The sequence below is a fragment of the Gouania willdenowi genome, chromosome 15 (genome assembly GCF_900634775.1).
Source record: "Gouania willdenowi chromosome 15, fGouWil2.1, whole genome shotgun sequence".
Classification (NCBI taxonomy): domain Eukaryota; kingdom Metazoa; phylum Chordata; class Actinopteri; order Blenniiformes; family Gobiesocidae; genus Gouania; species Gouania willdenowi.
In genome coordinates, this window is record NC_041058.1 from 32,114,569 (window position 1) to 32,130,127 (window position 15,559).

The 15,559-nt window shown below is 38.2% G+C and overlaps 1 long non-coding RNA gene across 1 annotated transcript; it reads right to left on the reverse strand.

The window, feature by feature from the left end:
• Positions 1-3,669: 3,669 nt before the first annotated feature.
• Positions 3,670-4,542, reverse strand: LOC114476534 (uncharacterized). Its single transcript, XR_003675600.1, has 2 exons — positions 4,358-4,542; positions 3,670-4,232 (listed from the first exon to the last, which is right to left on the reverse strand). It is a non-coding gene; the product is annotated as an uncharacterized LOC114476534 (long non-coding RNA).
• Between the last annotated feature and the right edge of the window lie 11,017 nt (positions 4,543-15,559).

Consider the following 15,559-nt stretch of genomic DNA (forward strand, 5'->3'; position numbering starts at 1 on the left):
AAATTCATTAAGAAAAAACTTGTAATATGAGAATAAACTCACAAAATACAAGAATAAATATACAATAATACGAGAACAAAATTTCAATATGAGTAAATACGCTTGAGAGAATAAAGTCTAAATTCACTAGGAAAAAATCTTGTAATATGATAATTAAGTCAAAATACTACGAGAATAAATTCATTATGTTACAAGAATAAACTTTCAATATTATAAAATTAAAGTCTGTTATGAGGGTGGAAAACATGTAATATGAGAATAAACTCATGATATCATGAGAATAAAATCCTCTGGATTAAACACAATATCTTGTATTTTCTTTTGAAAGTTGTGATACTGATAATGTGGTGCAGATAAACCAAAAGATTATGTATCTTATTACTTATTTGTAAAACCTCAGATATGTTGAGTTTCTGAAAATACTTTATTATAAGTGGCTTTTATATGCATATAATAAAGTGCAACTTCACAAAGATCTAAATTATTTAATGCATTGTACAGCTCTGTGCGGTAGATTTGGAGATGCTGAATTATTTATTTTTTTCACTTTAAATTATGACTTTATTCTTGTAAAATTATTACTTCCTTACATAATATTATGTTCGGACCTGATTTTCAGATTAGTGTGACTTAATTCTTGTAATATATATTTAAAAAATCTTGTAAAATTAGACCTTTTTTACATTTTTTTTTGTTTTTTCTTGTGACTGTAGGACTCAGAATATTAGGAGTTGTTTCTCGTATGTTTAGACTCACTCACCAAATCTCCTCTTTTCCAGATATTGTCAGTTATCTGGATCAATGATCCTGATCATGGTACTATGATCATTCATACTTTAAAGGATTGAAAAACATTTCTATCCCCAATAATAAACATACAGTAGGTCACAATTTACGGACACCACCATTTTTTCTCCAAAGAATCATAATGAAGTGTAATCAGGATCCGATCTGGATGAAACTCAGTGGAATAATTGATGACAATGATGAGAGATGTGATTTTTACATTGTTGAAACTGATCTAGAATCAGTATATTGATCCAGATCTATTGTTGGTTAAAATTTTGTCAAAATCCTTTTAAGTGCTTTTGACGTAATCCTGCTAACAGACGAATAAATAAATGCTGGTGAAAAATGATAACTGTATAAACTTTATGGTAAACCATAAAAAATATCAGCTTTTTTCTATTTACATTGTTTTCTATTTAAGGGAATTAACTTTTACTGGACTATAACATTAATGGTTCATACTTTTTATTTACATAAAGAAAAGTAAAACACAGATTTTATTCAAATTAGAAACTCAAAAATAAACTTTTGACAGTAGAATTGCATTTAACTTTAGGGGGAAAATGGTCATTTTATAAATTGAAATGTGCCTTTAATGGACAGTGTTTCAGCCTTTGATTTTTGTACTTGTAATAATCTAATAAAAGCTACAGACAGCTGTAAGTTATTTTCTGTATAAGAAGAATCTATGGAAAGTAATTAAAACTTAAATTCACTCAATATATCACAATATTATAAGTGGCAAAGCTTCTTTTTACACAGGTCTGTTCAATCAGTAAAGGGACTCATTTTAAATTCTCTATCAAGGATTATTAGAAACGAGCTTTAGCATCTGATATCTATGCAGTCCAAATAAACTTCATAGATCAATTTTCTCATATCATTCCAATAAAAGAATAAACTTCCACTGTTAAGCATCTTTTCCAGCTGATTTTCCTTAGTTTCTGTTTTAATTACTGCTTGCTTTATCAACTCGTTCTAATACAGGCTGTTTTATGTGCTGCAGTACTCTTTGTGATCAGCAGAGGACAGTCACACTATTTTTATTTTTTATTTTTTTGTATTTTTTTTTTTAATTTTGTATTTTGATGAAGATGTTTTGGTGTTCATTATGTGATGAATAGTGTTTGTTTTGTAAAACATTACAAAAAGGTTGTAGTAAAAAAAAATCAAATAAAAGAAAATGCCCTCTAGGTCCATTTTTATGCACAAATCAAAAATAATTTGGTTAAAAAAATGAAAGTTTTAAAATCCAATTTAAAGAGTTGTTCGGTATTAAGGCTGTAGAAATGGATATTTAAAGAATAAAATCGACTCTCTAGGTCGCATGTGTCAAACTCACGGCCTGGGGGCCAAATCCGGCCCTTTTAAAAATCAAATCCGGCCCGCAGGGTAAAGTTAAAAACGACTGAAGAAACATGAATCATTGTGTAAATTACCAAATCATTGAGTTGTGGATATTTCTGTAGGGTTGCAAAGAGGCGTAAAATATCTGGGAAATTTCCATGAGATCTTAAGCGCAAGAATTTTGACAACATTTAAAAATAGAAACTTTTCATGGGAATTATTTATTGAAATTAACCAGAAATTGGGAGTCATTTTACATCACTGTATCATATCCAAACATAAATACTGGCATACATGCAAAATAATACTTGAATCTTGAATCTTGAATCGTTGGACGAACCTAGTTTTTCCAAAATCTTGCTCAATCCTCAAATTATTTGACAAAATTTCACCATATTGAAGTAATATTTTCACTACCTTTCACCTATTGCTTGGATATTGTTGGTGCCTTATATACTCTATGTACCTGTACATACTTTTATATCATTTATACATGGAAATGCAAAGTACCGCTTATGTTGAAATTGTTTGTTTCCCCACTGCCGCCCATTTCAGATCCAATTTGTCCGGATCCTGAACTAAAATGAGTTTGACACCCCTGCTCTCGGTCCATTTTAAGCCAAACTATTAAAACATATTTACACATTTCTATTCAAATATTATTGAAAAATGAATAAAGTATCCAATTGGAAGGGCTGTGGGAATGGATAGTTAAAAAAAACAACAACAATTGACCCCTTGGTCTGGGTCTCTTTCTATGGAAGCTATTGAAGAACTGAATAAATATGTAATATTTTTCTTCATTAAATGAAATCTAATCATCAGTCAATCACAAAAATTGAAGAGTAATGCCATATTAAGGCAGTGGGAATAGATATTTAGAATAAATAAATAAAACAATAGATAATGCTGACACATTAGTTTGGTTACCATGGCCTTTGACTGTATGTGTAGTTCCTCTGTCAGTTCTGTCTATTGGCAGCTAGTGTTGTATCGTTCGTGAACGATTCGTTCAAAATGAACTAATCTTTTATATGACTCGGGAGTAACGAGTCTTCTCAGGGAGCGATTCGTTCATTTTCATGCAGTACCTTCTCTCGCCACATGGCAGCAGCTGCATGAGCTCAGTCAGCAGCAGACAGGAAACAGAAATGATTCGTTCACCACTCACTCAGCTGGATCCATTCTCAGGTCCCAGTTCTTTAGTCACGTGACAGACAGGCTGTCTGTGAGCAGCAAGCACTGCAGTTCGTTCGGTTCGTTCACGATTCGTTCATACGGATCATGACGGATTGCTCTTTCGTTCATTCGTCACGTGACAGCTGTGGCTCAGACAGCTACGGGGCTGGGGGGCTGTTGACTGAGAGCTGAACAAGGAAATGATTGATGTCTGATATCTACAGTTTATTTGTCATGTGACACCCGATATAGATTATTTATTCACGAAATCATAATTATAGTGGTCTTCAGTCCTTGTTGTGTTATTGTATAGCCTATATAATGAATGTGTTTGTAAATAAATATTTTCGAAAATTATATCAGCATATTTATTGTGTTATACTCTGCCACAAAATAATCAAACATAACAATGATAACAACAAACACAATAAAAATAACAATAATAGTAATAATAATAATGTCACTTTTTGGACACAATAAATGCACCATGTAAACATAGGCAACTCATCAACTATTATTTTTTGTTTTAATTGTATCATTAATTGTCAAAATTAGTTTTACATTCGCTGTCCTCTCCCCAGCTGTCATGTGATCGACTGCTCAGCCGAAAGGGTCTCTGTCTGCTCAGGCTGTGGAGCAGAGCAGTACTTGTTCTCGTTCATCCAACTCGTTCATTTGTCACGAGTCTGACTCGCGGGCTGACCGGGTCTTTCTCGTTCATCGTTCACAGCTCAGTACTTCGTTCTCGTTCGTCCAACTGGTTCCTTTGTCACATGACTCGCGGGCTGACCGGGTCTTTCTCGTTCATCGTTCATCGGTTCACAGCTCTGGCTCAGGCTGAGCTCTGCGCCAGCAGCATTACTTCTCTCTGATTGGTCTGTTTTCACTGTCACGTGACAGTTACCCAGACTGCCGTGCTGTTAAACAATGATAACAGAGAGGATACAGGACACAAGTTACATTATTGTGGTGTGTGTTAGCTTTCCTGGGTTTTCAAATGGCTTGAATAGCTTATGGCATTTTGTGTGTTATACTTTGTCACCTGAAGCAAACCATCTTGTCTACAGTATTTATAGTTGGAGAAAACACGTCGGCGGTATGAGTTCTGCATTGTGCAGGCTTCAGCGCCATCTGCTGTACAAATGAACGAAATGATTCGTTCGGGACTCGTTCAATTTAATGTTCGAGAGTTAAAGAATCGAATCAGAGGAAAGAACCGGTTTTCCCATCACTATTGGCAGCTATTTGGTAATTGGGGGTAGTAGATGAGTCCCATTGTTCTGGTCAACAACATATATAGGTCTATGAGGTTGTGTGTAAGTACAGCAAGAGGAACGAGGTGACGCGTTCACCCCGGGTCGAGGAACTCCTGATTGGCAGTTTTTTACAACACTAGATTTAACCAAGGGCGACTGGAGGATTCCATTATCTCCAAAGTTCAAATAGAAAACAGCTTTATTATCTTTTAGAAATGTTTTTTTTTTTTTTTTTTTTTTTACCAGTTTGTCACATATCCTTTAAATGGAACCTGAAGTGAAAATGTGTTTACGAGCTGCATTCATTTTATGCGAAGAACTTCTGTCGTGTCTGATTTCGGATGTAACTTTTGCTTTGTGCCCATTAGCTTATCCCATTACTTTAGCCCATTAGCTTAGCCCATTAGCTTATCCCATTAGTTTAGCCCATTAATTTATCCCATTAGTTTAGCCCATTAGCTTAGCCCAATAGCTTATCCCATTAGCTTAGCCCGCAGATCTCTCTCAGAGCAGCTAGCTAGGCTTGAAGCGGTCCTCGCATATCACCGAATTTTGTCAGAACGGAAACGGGTCGTCTTTTGATCCAGAGGTTGGGGGTTTGATTCCAATCTATAGTCTATGTGTCGAAGTGTCCTTGGGAAAGACACTGAACCATAAGTTGCTCCCGATGGTTGACTAGCGCCTTGCATATAACTCAGTGTGTGAATGTCTGAATGAGCTGATACTGTGAAGCACTTTGGGATTATCTCAGTGGATATAAAGCGCTATATAAATCAAGCCCATTTACTATCTAATAGATCTAACAGCGATGTGGGGACAGTTATGTCTCAGTAGGTATGGGGAGTCAATGTTCCATGGCTTACGTCAAGTGCAAACTGTCAGAAAGGAGGGCCAGGTACAGGACTTGATGGAGTTGCTCGATGATCTGCACTACAACCTCCTGCTGGAGCATTCATCTATTCATCCATTCATCCATCCATTTTCAGACACGCTTGTTTCTGTTTTTCAGGGTCGCGGGGGTCTGCCGGTGCCTATCTCCGGCTCACACTGGGCGCTAGGCGGGGATACACCCTGGACAGGGAGCCAGTCCATTGCAGGGCAGCACAGACACAGACAACCATTCACACTCAATCACACCTACAGGCAATTTAGAGACTCCAATCAACCTTACAGACATGTTTTTGGATTGTGGGAGGAAGCCAGAGTACCCGGAGGAGTCTAAGTGTGCATGTTCGCTGGACAATCAGTGAGGAGTGTGGTCAGAGAGTGGCTCTAACAGGGCTGAGGGGTATTCCATAAAGGAGGGTTAACAAACTGATTATATCCATAAACTGTGGGTCAACATACCCAGTGATGGGAAACTCTGTGTATCTGATTCATTTACAGCTGGTATGAAGTGGGTTAATCAACCCTGAGTATGTAAACCTTGGGTTACTTTCCTGCACGCGTGCAATAAAAAGCCATCATCAATGGATCGAAGATTACACAAACTACCATGGTAACCACCCGGAAGAGAGTGATTTATTCACCCTGATGGGTGAAATGAACTGGTGTTTGAGGAATATGAGCCTGTTCTAAAGGTGTGTTCATAGTGAACGCACCTTCAGTGACTATAGTGGCTTAAATCACCCATGATTTGTCACGCTTTTGTTCGCTTCATCACTTTATCGCTTCAGTGACGTGACGAGCAGTGAATACAATGAATAAAATGTGTCTGAGGAGACGTGGCAATAGCATATGATGGCAGCAAAGAGAGCCCTCCTGTTACACTGGCGATAAAGACAGTGACTGCCGTTTCATATTGCATCATTTATATTGATTATTAATGTAATATTGTCGCCAGAGTCATCTCAACGTCCAAAAAAATGTCATAAAAAAAAGACAGAAGCGAGACGCAAACTCACAACCCTATACTTCCAACAGCAGTGTCATGCTTCAAAGTTATGTGGTTTGTTGATCAAACTGTATTACAGTATAAAACAACAGTCATTGTAATTGTCATCTCCCTTTTACATGCTCCACAGGTTTGTATTCAGTGAACTTTACTACACACGTCAGTAGATGTTTTAATGCAGATCAACCTCTCAGTGACTTTCACTTAATGATCTGTATCCACAATGTTATAAAGAAAACTATCGTTTGCACAGAAAAAACATAAAGCAACACAACATTAGTAATGATGTGAACACGTCTGTGGTGTGTGATGTGTTTAAGTAAAAGCAAAGTGTTCCTTGAGAAACAGTGTTCAGGTGGGCGGAGCCAGGTAGAAACCCAGGGTTTCTTTGATAAAACCTGCCAGCAAACAGGTTTAGTTCACAGACAATGTTACCATGGCAACATACTCAGAGAAGAACATACCTCGCGTTTAGGAATGAGATACTCAGTTTGAACATAACCTGCTTTATGGAATACCCCTCTGGTGAAGTTCAGCTGTTGTGACTCAAATTAGTGAATAGCTGGAATAATCCTAGTGTTTTAGAGCCAAACAGGGAGAGCACAACAAAACAAACTGCCCTTTTTAACCACTATCATCAGATCCTGTTTGACACATCAGACAACCCTTGTTACCTGGACAACAGTCCTGCTTGGTTTCCCAGGAAAGTTGCTTCATTTGGGCTCATGTGAAAACGCAATCCAAATCTGTAGCAGATCAGGGAAGCCATTTTTACTTCAATTGTTAAGGGTTTGCCTCTGGTTCAGGCCGACCTCTGAGTTCCATCTCTCTCTCTCTCTCTCTCTGAAATTGCCAGTCTTCCTGCTGTTATTTTGCTGTCAGCTCCATGAATGACCTAAAAGCAGTTCACTGATGAAGCTTATTGAAGCCACAGCAGACAGAGAGAGTTTGTGATGCGATAAGACGTTTAAATAATCATATTGGGCATTATTATTATTATTATTATTATCATCAACGCAAATGAACTCATTAACGTGTGCATTAAAGCATGTTAGTGGATTATCCTCCGCTAAACTAGTAGATTGAGGGATAATTAGCAGATAACTGGTAATGCTCACGTTACTAGATAAAGTAATACACAGCGTTAGCCTCAGGGTTCAATTATATTAATGCCATTTCATCCAACGATGTGGAATTAGAGAAAATAAGTTTGAAATAAATAAATAGAATAAAATAAATAAAATACTTTTAAACGCAATTTATTTTTGCTGTAGTAAATTAAAATTAATGAATTAAATATATCTTTAGGACATATGATTGTACAGTGATGAGTGATAAATTTAGCATTAAACAACAACAATGAAAAAAGCTATTTTTGTGATATTGCTATGAATTTATATTTATATTTCAGATTTCTAAACAGCAAGCTTAAGCAAAAAGGTAACTTATAGATTCATTTTTTTTAAGCTTTGAGTTTCTCCTATCTGTAAATATCATGTATAAACTCAGCTAGTTATGATCATGGCAGAAGGAAAGGAAAGCTAGAAGCCCAAAGTGAGACTGAAAGCACACAGAAGTTTAAAATAGGCCAATGGTTGTCAATAATGCATTTATTGACACCAAATTACCAAATATTCCAGTGATATCAACTGATTTGAATAAGCCGCCAGTGACTTCCAGGGCACGAATTCAGTCTTACATGAATCAGGTGATGGTAAAGGATTTTGGACTTCCGTTGTCTCAACTCTCTCTCTATACGGCTCTGGTATATACTATCTACTATTTACTACAAGTATGGTTAAGATGATGAGCGTTCCCACTGAAGTATACTTCCAAATTTCCCAAGATGCATTTGGAACCTACAGCGACGAAAACCTGAATCACACTGAGGCGAAATATTTTTGTTGATTCTCCACCTTTGAAAGTTCTGAAAACATTTGATCCATAAAACTCACGTATACACGTTTCATTCCAACATTTCAGAGATTTTTGGAGAGATTGTGCTACTGACAAAAAGTCTGGTTAACTTCAAAACAACAGCCTTATTTACAAAAGCATAAAAAAAAGGAAGACAAGAAGATATGCTTTTATTTTGAAAAGAGGATGTTTGATTTTTTTGGCTTGAAGCCGGTCGCAGGACCATTTTATATTCCACTCGCAATGCATCATGGGACGATTGAGTATGACAAGTGTGCCCACCGTGCATACTTAAAAAATGTCCCTTTTCATATTATCTAATATAAACGCACTGAATGTCAGACTTAGTATGAGTAGTACGTTAGTATGACATTTAGAACACGGCCTGAGTGTTTTATCCAGCGCTGCTACATGCTAAGCTAACCTTAACATGTGGGACTGGTCTCATGTACGGGAGGACCTTGTCTTCACAGTCTTTGCGTAATTAAAACTACTGTTTCATTCTCAGTCCCCTTCTACAATCATAGACACAGTAAATCTCTACGTAAAGAACTTTACATCCATGGTTCCAGCGAGTGAAACATGAATAGTTGCTGCACTGAAAATGAGCAATAGGTTTGCTGTGATTAAAATGAATGAATGTATTTAAGACGTAATTCAAAGATGTGGGATGATTCATTCAGTTTACCATGCAATACGGTAGATGATAATGGACTTGCAATAACATCACAATACAATATTTATAACCATGCTTTAATTTGACTTTACCCCTGGACATACTTATAGACTTATGGTATGACATTTTCAACTCAATCAATATATAAAAAGTAAGAACAAACCATCATTCTGGTGTGTAGTAGATCATGTAGAATTATTTTTATCTGACTACCCCACCTCTGGCGATACCATTCGTACCCTCGATGATATGTCTTTTGACGTTTTAAAATCGTGATAACCTTTCGCACGCTATGTCGACCCACCTAGTATTTAGATCAAAATTGTTGGACCAAAGTTGCGCTGTGTATGACATCAGCCGATAGGTATTATGGGGAGGACTGTTAGGTTCCATCACTCAGCATTTTGTGGAACATTTATTGGATTAGTACAACGACGTATTAGGGGCACATTAAAATAAAAAGAAATCTGAGAATAAAGTCATAATTTTATTAGACTAAAGTCAAAATATTTTTAGAATAAAGTCTCAATATTTTGAGAATATAGTCATAATTTTATGAGAATAAAGCTGTGGCTTTAAAGTCCTTAAACTGATGACAGTGTGGTGATGATGGGCCAAAAGGCTCAGTGTTTCATCATGTGTGAAGCCTAAAGAGAAATATAATCTCACTAAATGTTCCACAAAAACATCAAAACACTGATTACTTATCATGTTGTTTAAAAAATCAAATAAAAACAATAATTACACATAAATATGGAAGCATACTTTATTAGCCTTTACATAATCAGGTCCCACATCAGGATTACACTGCACTGGTCAAACATTCACCATACGAACTGGGTGGGATTTCCCCTCTCTGAAGCATGAGTTGGGTCTTGCATGTGGAGCCGTAGAAGCTACGCTCTGCCATGACATCTATAATTAAAATGTGCAGCAGGAAGTTTGCAAATTGCTGGATCAGGGCAGAGGTAACAACTGCGTTCCATATTTCACAGAGAAATGTCCTGACAAAGATGACTTCACTGCTTGGAGGAAAACAGCATTTACTGTATATATGTACAGTATATCTGTGGGTCAAATTTTGATAAATGTCACTCACAGTAATTAAAAAAGAAAAGAGCTACAAATGTAGGCCATAAGGAGGACAAATATCAGGCAGCTACACTGCGGATGGACGCCCGGTTTGAATGGATGTCCAATGGACCATTGTAATGCTCAGGGTGTACTTCATTTTGTCCCCAAACCTGAGTTTGGCCTTGACAGGTCTTATCCAGAGGTGTAAAGATTACTGATGTATCTACTCAAGTAGAAGTACTGTTACTTGATTAAAAATTGTACTCAAGTACACATACAAGTAAGTCATATATAAATTACTCAAGTACAAGTAAAAATAGCTCAATTAAATAGAACTCAAAGTAAAATGTACTAATTACTTTCACCCCCACGTTTATTGTTGGTAATAAATCTTGCCACAGTTCCCTTGCGTGCAGTAAACATCTCATGTAAAAACTGAAAAAGGAAGAGACACAATTGGATTTTAATTTGTCTTCCACAAGGCATCTGTATAAAATAAAAGGTTGGTCAAAATGTACAATTATCTAAAAAATATATAATTACACCAATTAATTCAATAAAAAAAAAAAATCTTAGGCACTAAGATACATTTATGACCTGAAACAGTGTCATGCCAAATGTGCCATGTGGGTAATCTGAACCCAAGAAAGTGACTTAGCTGTGCCACAAATGGCACGACTAAGAACGTGTGGATTATGTTATGTTTGAGTACAAGTAAAATCACTGATTTAGAAAAAAAACTTTGAAAAAAGTAAAAGTATCCATAAAAGCAACTCACAGTAACATGAGTACTTTTATCTCTGGTCTGAACTCTGCTCAGAATAACTAATAATAATACTATAAATATAATGATTTAAAATGAAAATGTTTTTTGTTTTTAATTAGGAAGCAGGTACACAATCGGGTTCGGGTTTTAAACTCTGAGAATCTGGTGTTATTTATAGAGGGGAAAGTAAATAATTAAAGTACCCACGTTACTGTAATTGAGTTGCTTTAATAGGTACTTGTACTTTTTGTATCTTTCTAATTCACTAATTTTATTTGTACTAAGGTACGTTTAAAAGACGTAAAGTAATTCAATACAATCAAATACATCACCTCATAGCCAACCAATCAGATTAAACCTACTATTACCTATGTTGTTACCCACATGGCACATATGGCATGGCACAGTTTTAGAGTTCATAAATAAATACTATACTATAAATACTTAGAGCCTGAAAATCTGTTTCATTTTGAATCAAATTCATTGGTGTTATTTTGTTTAAAAAATGATTGTACATTTTGACAAACCTTTTTTTTTATACAGATGCATTTATGGAAAATAAATTATGTTCAGTAAGTGCTAAGTTTTGTCTTGTCTTTTTTAAGTTTCTACATGAGATGTTTACTGTATGCAAGGGAACCGTGGCAAGATTTATTATCAAAAACGAACATGGGGTGAAAGTAACTAGTAACTTTTACTTTGAGTAATATTTAATTGAGCTATTTTTTACTTGTACTTCAGTATTTTCTGCATGACTTACTTGTACTTGATTACAATTTTAATCATGTAACTGTCAGTTTGTGGATGGTGTGGACCCAAACGCAAGGAGAGATGGAGGCAAATGCATGCATAGCGTTCTTGGAACCAGTCTATGTTTATTTCTCCAACAAACATAACTAAAAGACAAAAGAGACACAAGGAGGGTGGACAACACACAATGAACCAGCAACCACACTGTGTCCAAGCACTCAGCTAAATAGTGGAGGAGGCCTGATTAGGAATGGGCCACACCTGGTTGGAAACATGAGGGAGCTAATCAGTCACCAACCAAGCACATAGACATCACAGGGGGGTGGAGCCACAAGCAGGAATACCTGAAACACAGACAAGAGTTAAACTAGAACACAGAATAAACAAAGACTCAGACAGTAACAGTACTTCTACTTGAGTAGTATGTATCAGTACTCTTTACACCTCTGGTTATTCGCTTGAATTCTTGTTACCCCATGTTTGACTTCCTGAGATCCTCACAATAAAGTTTAGTTGAAGTCTCACCAATTTGCTGATGACACTAAAACTTGTGAGAGTGAGAACATAAACCAGGCAAAAGAAAAGGGAAGAAGCAAAGGAGAAGGAGGAGAGTTCAGGCTGAGGGGGAGGAGAAAGAGCAGCAGAGGACGGGCATTACTGGAACTAGGTGGTCAAACAGGTCTGTCTCACCATTTCCAGGACACGAGGAGGAAATACTGAAAGAGAAACCATAGAAGTGTCTGGGACAACATGTCATCATTTTTATTAACCATATCACCGCAAACACAGAGACACTATTCTGTTTGCTTTTATGTTTGCATTGTGGCAGCCTTCTATCCAGCCCTGAAGTACATGAGTAATATTCAATCGAAATTATCACAGTAGTCCATTGTTAGAAAATTCTAAACACTATAATAGTGTATATCGATTATAGAGGATAAATGCAACTGAACAAATAACCTAAGCTGTTGTAAATGCCCAGCAGACACAAAGTAGATTTAATAATTCCACAAAAACAAGTTTTCATAAAAGCAAACTCTCATTTTGAGATTGACCAGCTAATCTGTAGCTGTGCTTCTATTACAGATTTTCACAAAAAAAAAGCAATATTTCTAAATGTCGACAAAGTATAGTTGCACTTTGAACGTGTCTCAATTGAACGTTGCTTCTGGCTGGAGAGTCATAACTCTCGTGAAATCTCATTTCACGATACTTCGCTGCAGAAAGACTCTGTTTACACGTACTGCGCCATGTTTTCTCAGAGAGAAGTGGTCATGTGAGTTCTGTAACGTGTATTTGCGCAAAGAGTTTCTATTCTCTTTTGCGACACATTTCAATATCGAAACGTTTGAAAAACCTCCTCATGAAAGTGTCAAAACTTTTTAGCAATATTCAAGTGTTTTTTTCTAAATATAGGTGTTTCCATCACAAGTTTTTAATCGCACTATTTCTAAGGGTAATGGAAACCCAGCTAGTCACACCTTGAAAGATATATTCTGCTTGTTTTCACTTCACTTCAGTGTGAACCTGGATTCACATTGCATAATTGTAAAATTATATCACCCAAGACCCAAATAATGAGAACTCAAACCGGCCTACCTCATGTTTGACACCTTTGTTCTGACTAACAGTTGAGATTAGATAGTTTGAGTATGTGAGGACATATGTGTGCACATTCAAGACTAAAAGTGAACACCAACAGAGATGTGATCGTGTCAGTCATTGAGTCAAAGCAGAAGATTCTGTCAAAACTCAGGGAGATGAAAAGTATGTACACTCTGAAATTAACAAAACTAGCCAAAAAGTGAAAGGAGAAATACATATTTAAAGGTAGAATATGAACGTGAAAGGCTGGTGAGAGAAACAGAAGCAAATTCTAAATGAATCCAGAAAAAAAAAGGAAAAAAAAAAGTTTAAAAAAGGGAAAGAAAGCTCTACAGTTTGTGATGGCTGAAAGTGCAGAATATGTGTCTGATAGGGGTGTGGTCGAGGACGCAGACCACCTGGCACAGGCAGATTCCATGGACGTCGATGCGGAGTGACACCTTCACTGACGAATGTTACAAATGTGGAAAGACAGGACCCTGTGTTTGTGTGTGTGTGTGTGTGTGTGCGTGCATGTCGCTGCAGGGTAAGACAAGGAATTATTAACTCAATCTCAATCTCATTACCCAAACACCAAAATAGTCACATGTGACACGACCAAGGTCAGATCCAAAGGTGTGGACTCGAGTTACATGACTTGAACTTGACTTGGACTCGAGTCACAAACTTGATGACTTTAGACTTGGCTGTGAACCAATCCAGTGAGAGCTGATGGTCACGGTCTGATGGACCCAACAGGACCACATCATCTGCAAAAAGCAGGGACGCAATCCTGACGCCACCAAAAAAGGGAACGGACTGCCCATATCGGGGGTTCGATACCCCATCTCCGGAGATCCCCCCACAGGAATCCCAAAAGGACACCAACTCCCATGAACCTTCAAGGACCCTGCTGAGGGTGTAGAGCTGGTCCAGGGTTCCACGACCAGCAAGAAAACGGCATTGCTCGACCTGAATCCGAGATTTGACTATCCGATGAACCCTCTTCTCTAGTACCCCTGAATAGACCTTACCGGGGAGGCAGAGAAGTGTGATCCCTCAATAGTTAGAACACACCCTCTGATCCCCCTTCTTAAAAAAAGGGACCACTGCCCTGGTCTGCCAGTCCAGAGGCCCTGCCCCTGATGTTAATGCAATTTGCAGACTTGTGTCAACCATGAAAGCCCCACAACATCCAGGGCCATGAGGAACTCTGGGAGGATCTCATCCACCCCTGGGGCCCTGCCACCGAAGATCTTTTTAACAACCTTGGCAATTTCAGCCCCAGAAATAAGAGAGTCCGCTCCTGGGTTCCCAGGCCCTGCTTCCTCACCATAAGGCGTGTCAGTGGGATTGAGGAGGTCTTTGAAGTATTTCTTCCACTAATCCACAATGTCTCAAGTCAAGGTCAGCAGCGCACCATACCCACCATACACGGTGTTGACTGTGGACTGCGTCCCCCTCTTAAGAAGCCATATGGTGGTCCAGAACCTCTCAGAAGCCACCCGGAAGTCATTTTCCATGGCCTCACCAAACTCCTACCATGTTTGTGTTTTTACCGCACCAAACGCAGTGGCTGCCCTCTTCTTGGTCTATCGGTACCTGTCTGCTGCCTCTGGAGTCCCACAGGCCAAGAAGGCCCAATAGGACTCCTTCTTCGGCTTGACAGCATCCCTTTCCCACTGGTGTCCACCAACAGGTTTGGATGTTGCCACCATGACAGGCACCAACTACCTTACGTCCATAGCACCTATCGGCCCCTCAACAACAGAGGCATGGAACACGGCCTACTCAGACTCAATGTCCCCTGCCTCCTCCGAGAAATGGTAGAAGCTCTCCCGGAGGTAGGAGTTAAAGCTTCTTCTGATGGTGAACTCTGCCAGACTTTCCCAGCAGACCTTCACAATACATTTGGGCCCCCCAGGTCTAACCAGCATTCTACCCCGCCATCGGCGCAAACTCACCCCCAGGTGGTGATCGGTTGACAGCTCCACCCCTTTATTGCGGCCACAAGTCTCTGCTTGCTGTAGCGAGAGGGAGAGCTGCAGCCTCAGCTCTACAGACAGTGACTGTTGGGGGAATTGTCGCTTGAAAACTAGGTCGCGCGCTGCAATCACGCAAGTTGCTTTGCTTGAAGGGAGGTTGCTTGACGTCACGTCACGTCATTTACATTGATTTTGAATGTAATCCAAAGTAAAAAAGCGAGTTTTTCTGTGAAAGCTAGTACAGTAGTCCCTCGCTATATCGCGGTTTCGCGGATTTTTTTACAGTGCAATTTTGAATGCATTTTTTTACAGCGTATGAACGCACATTGTGTTCCGTGTCCT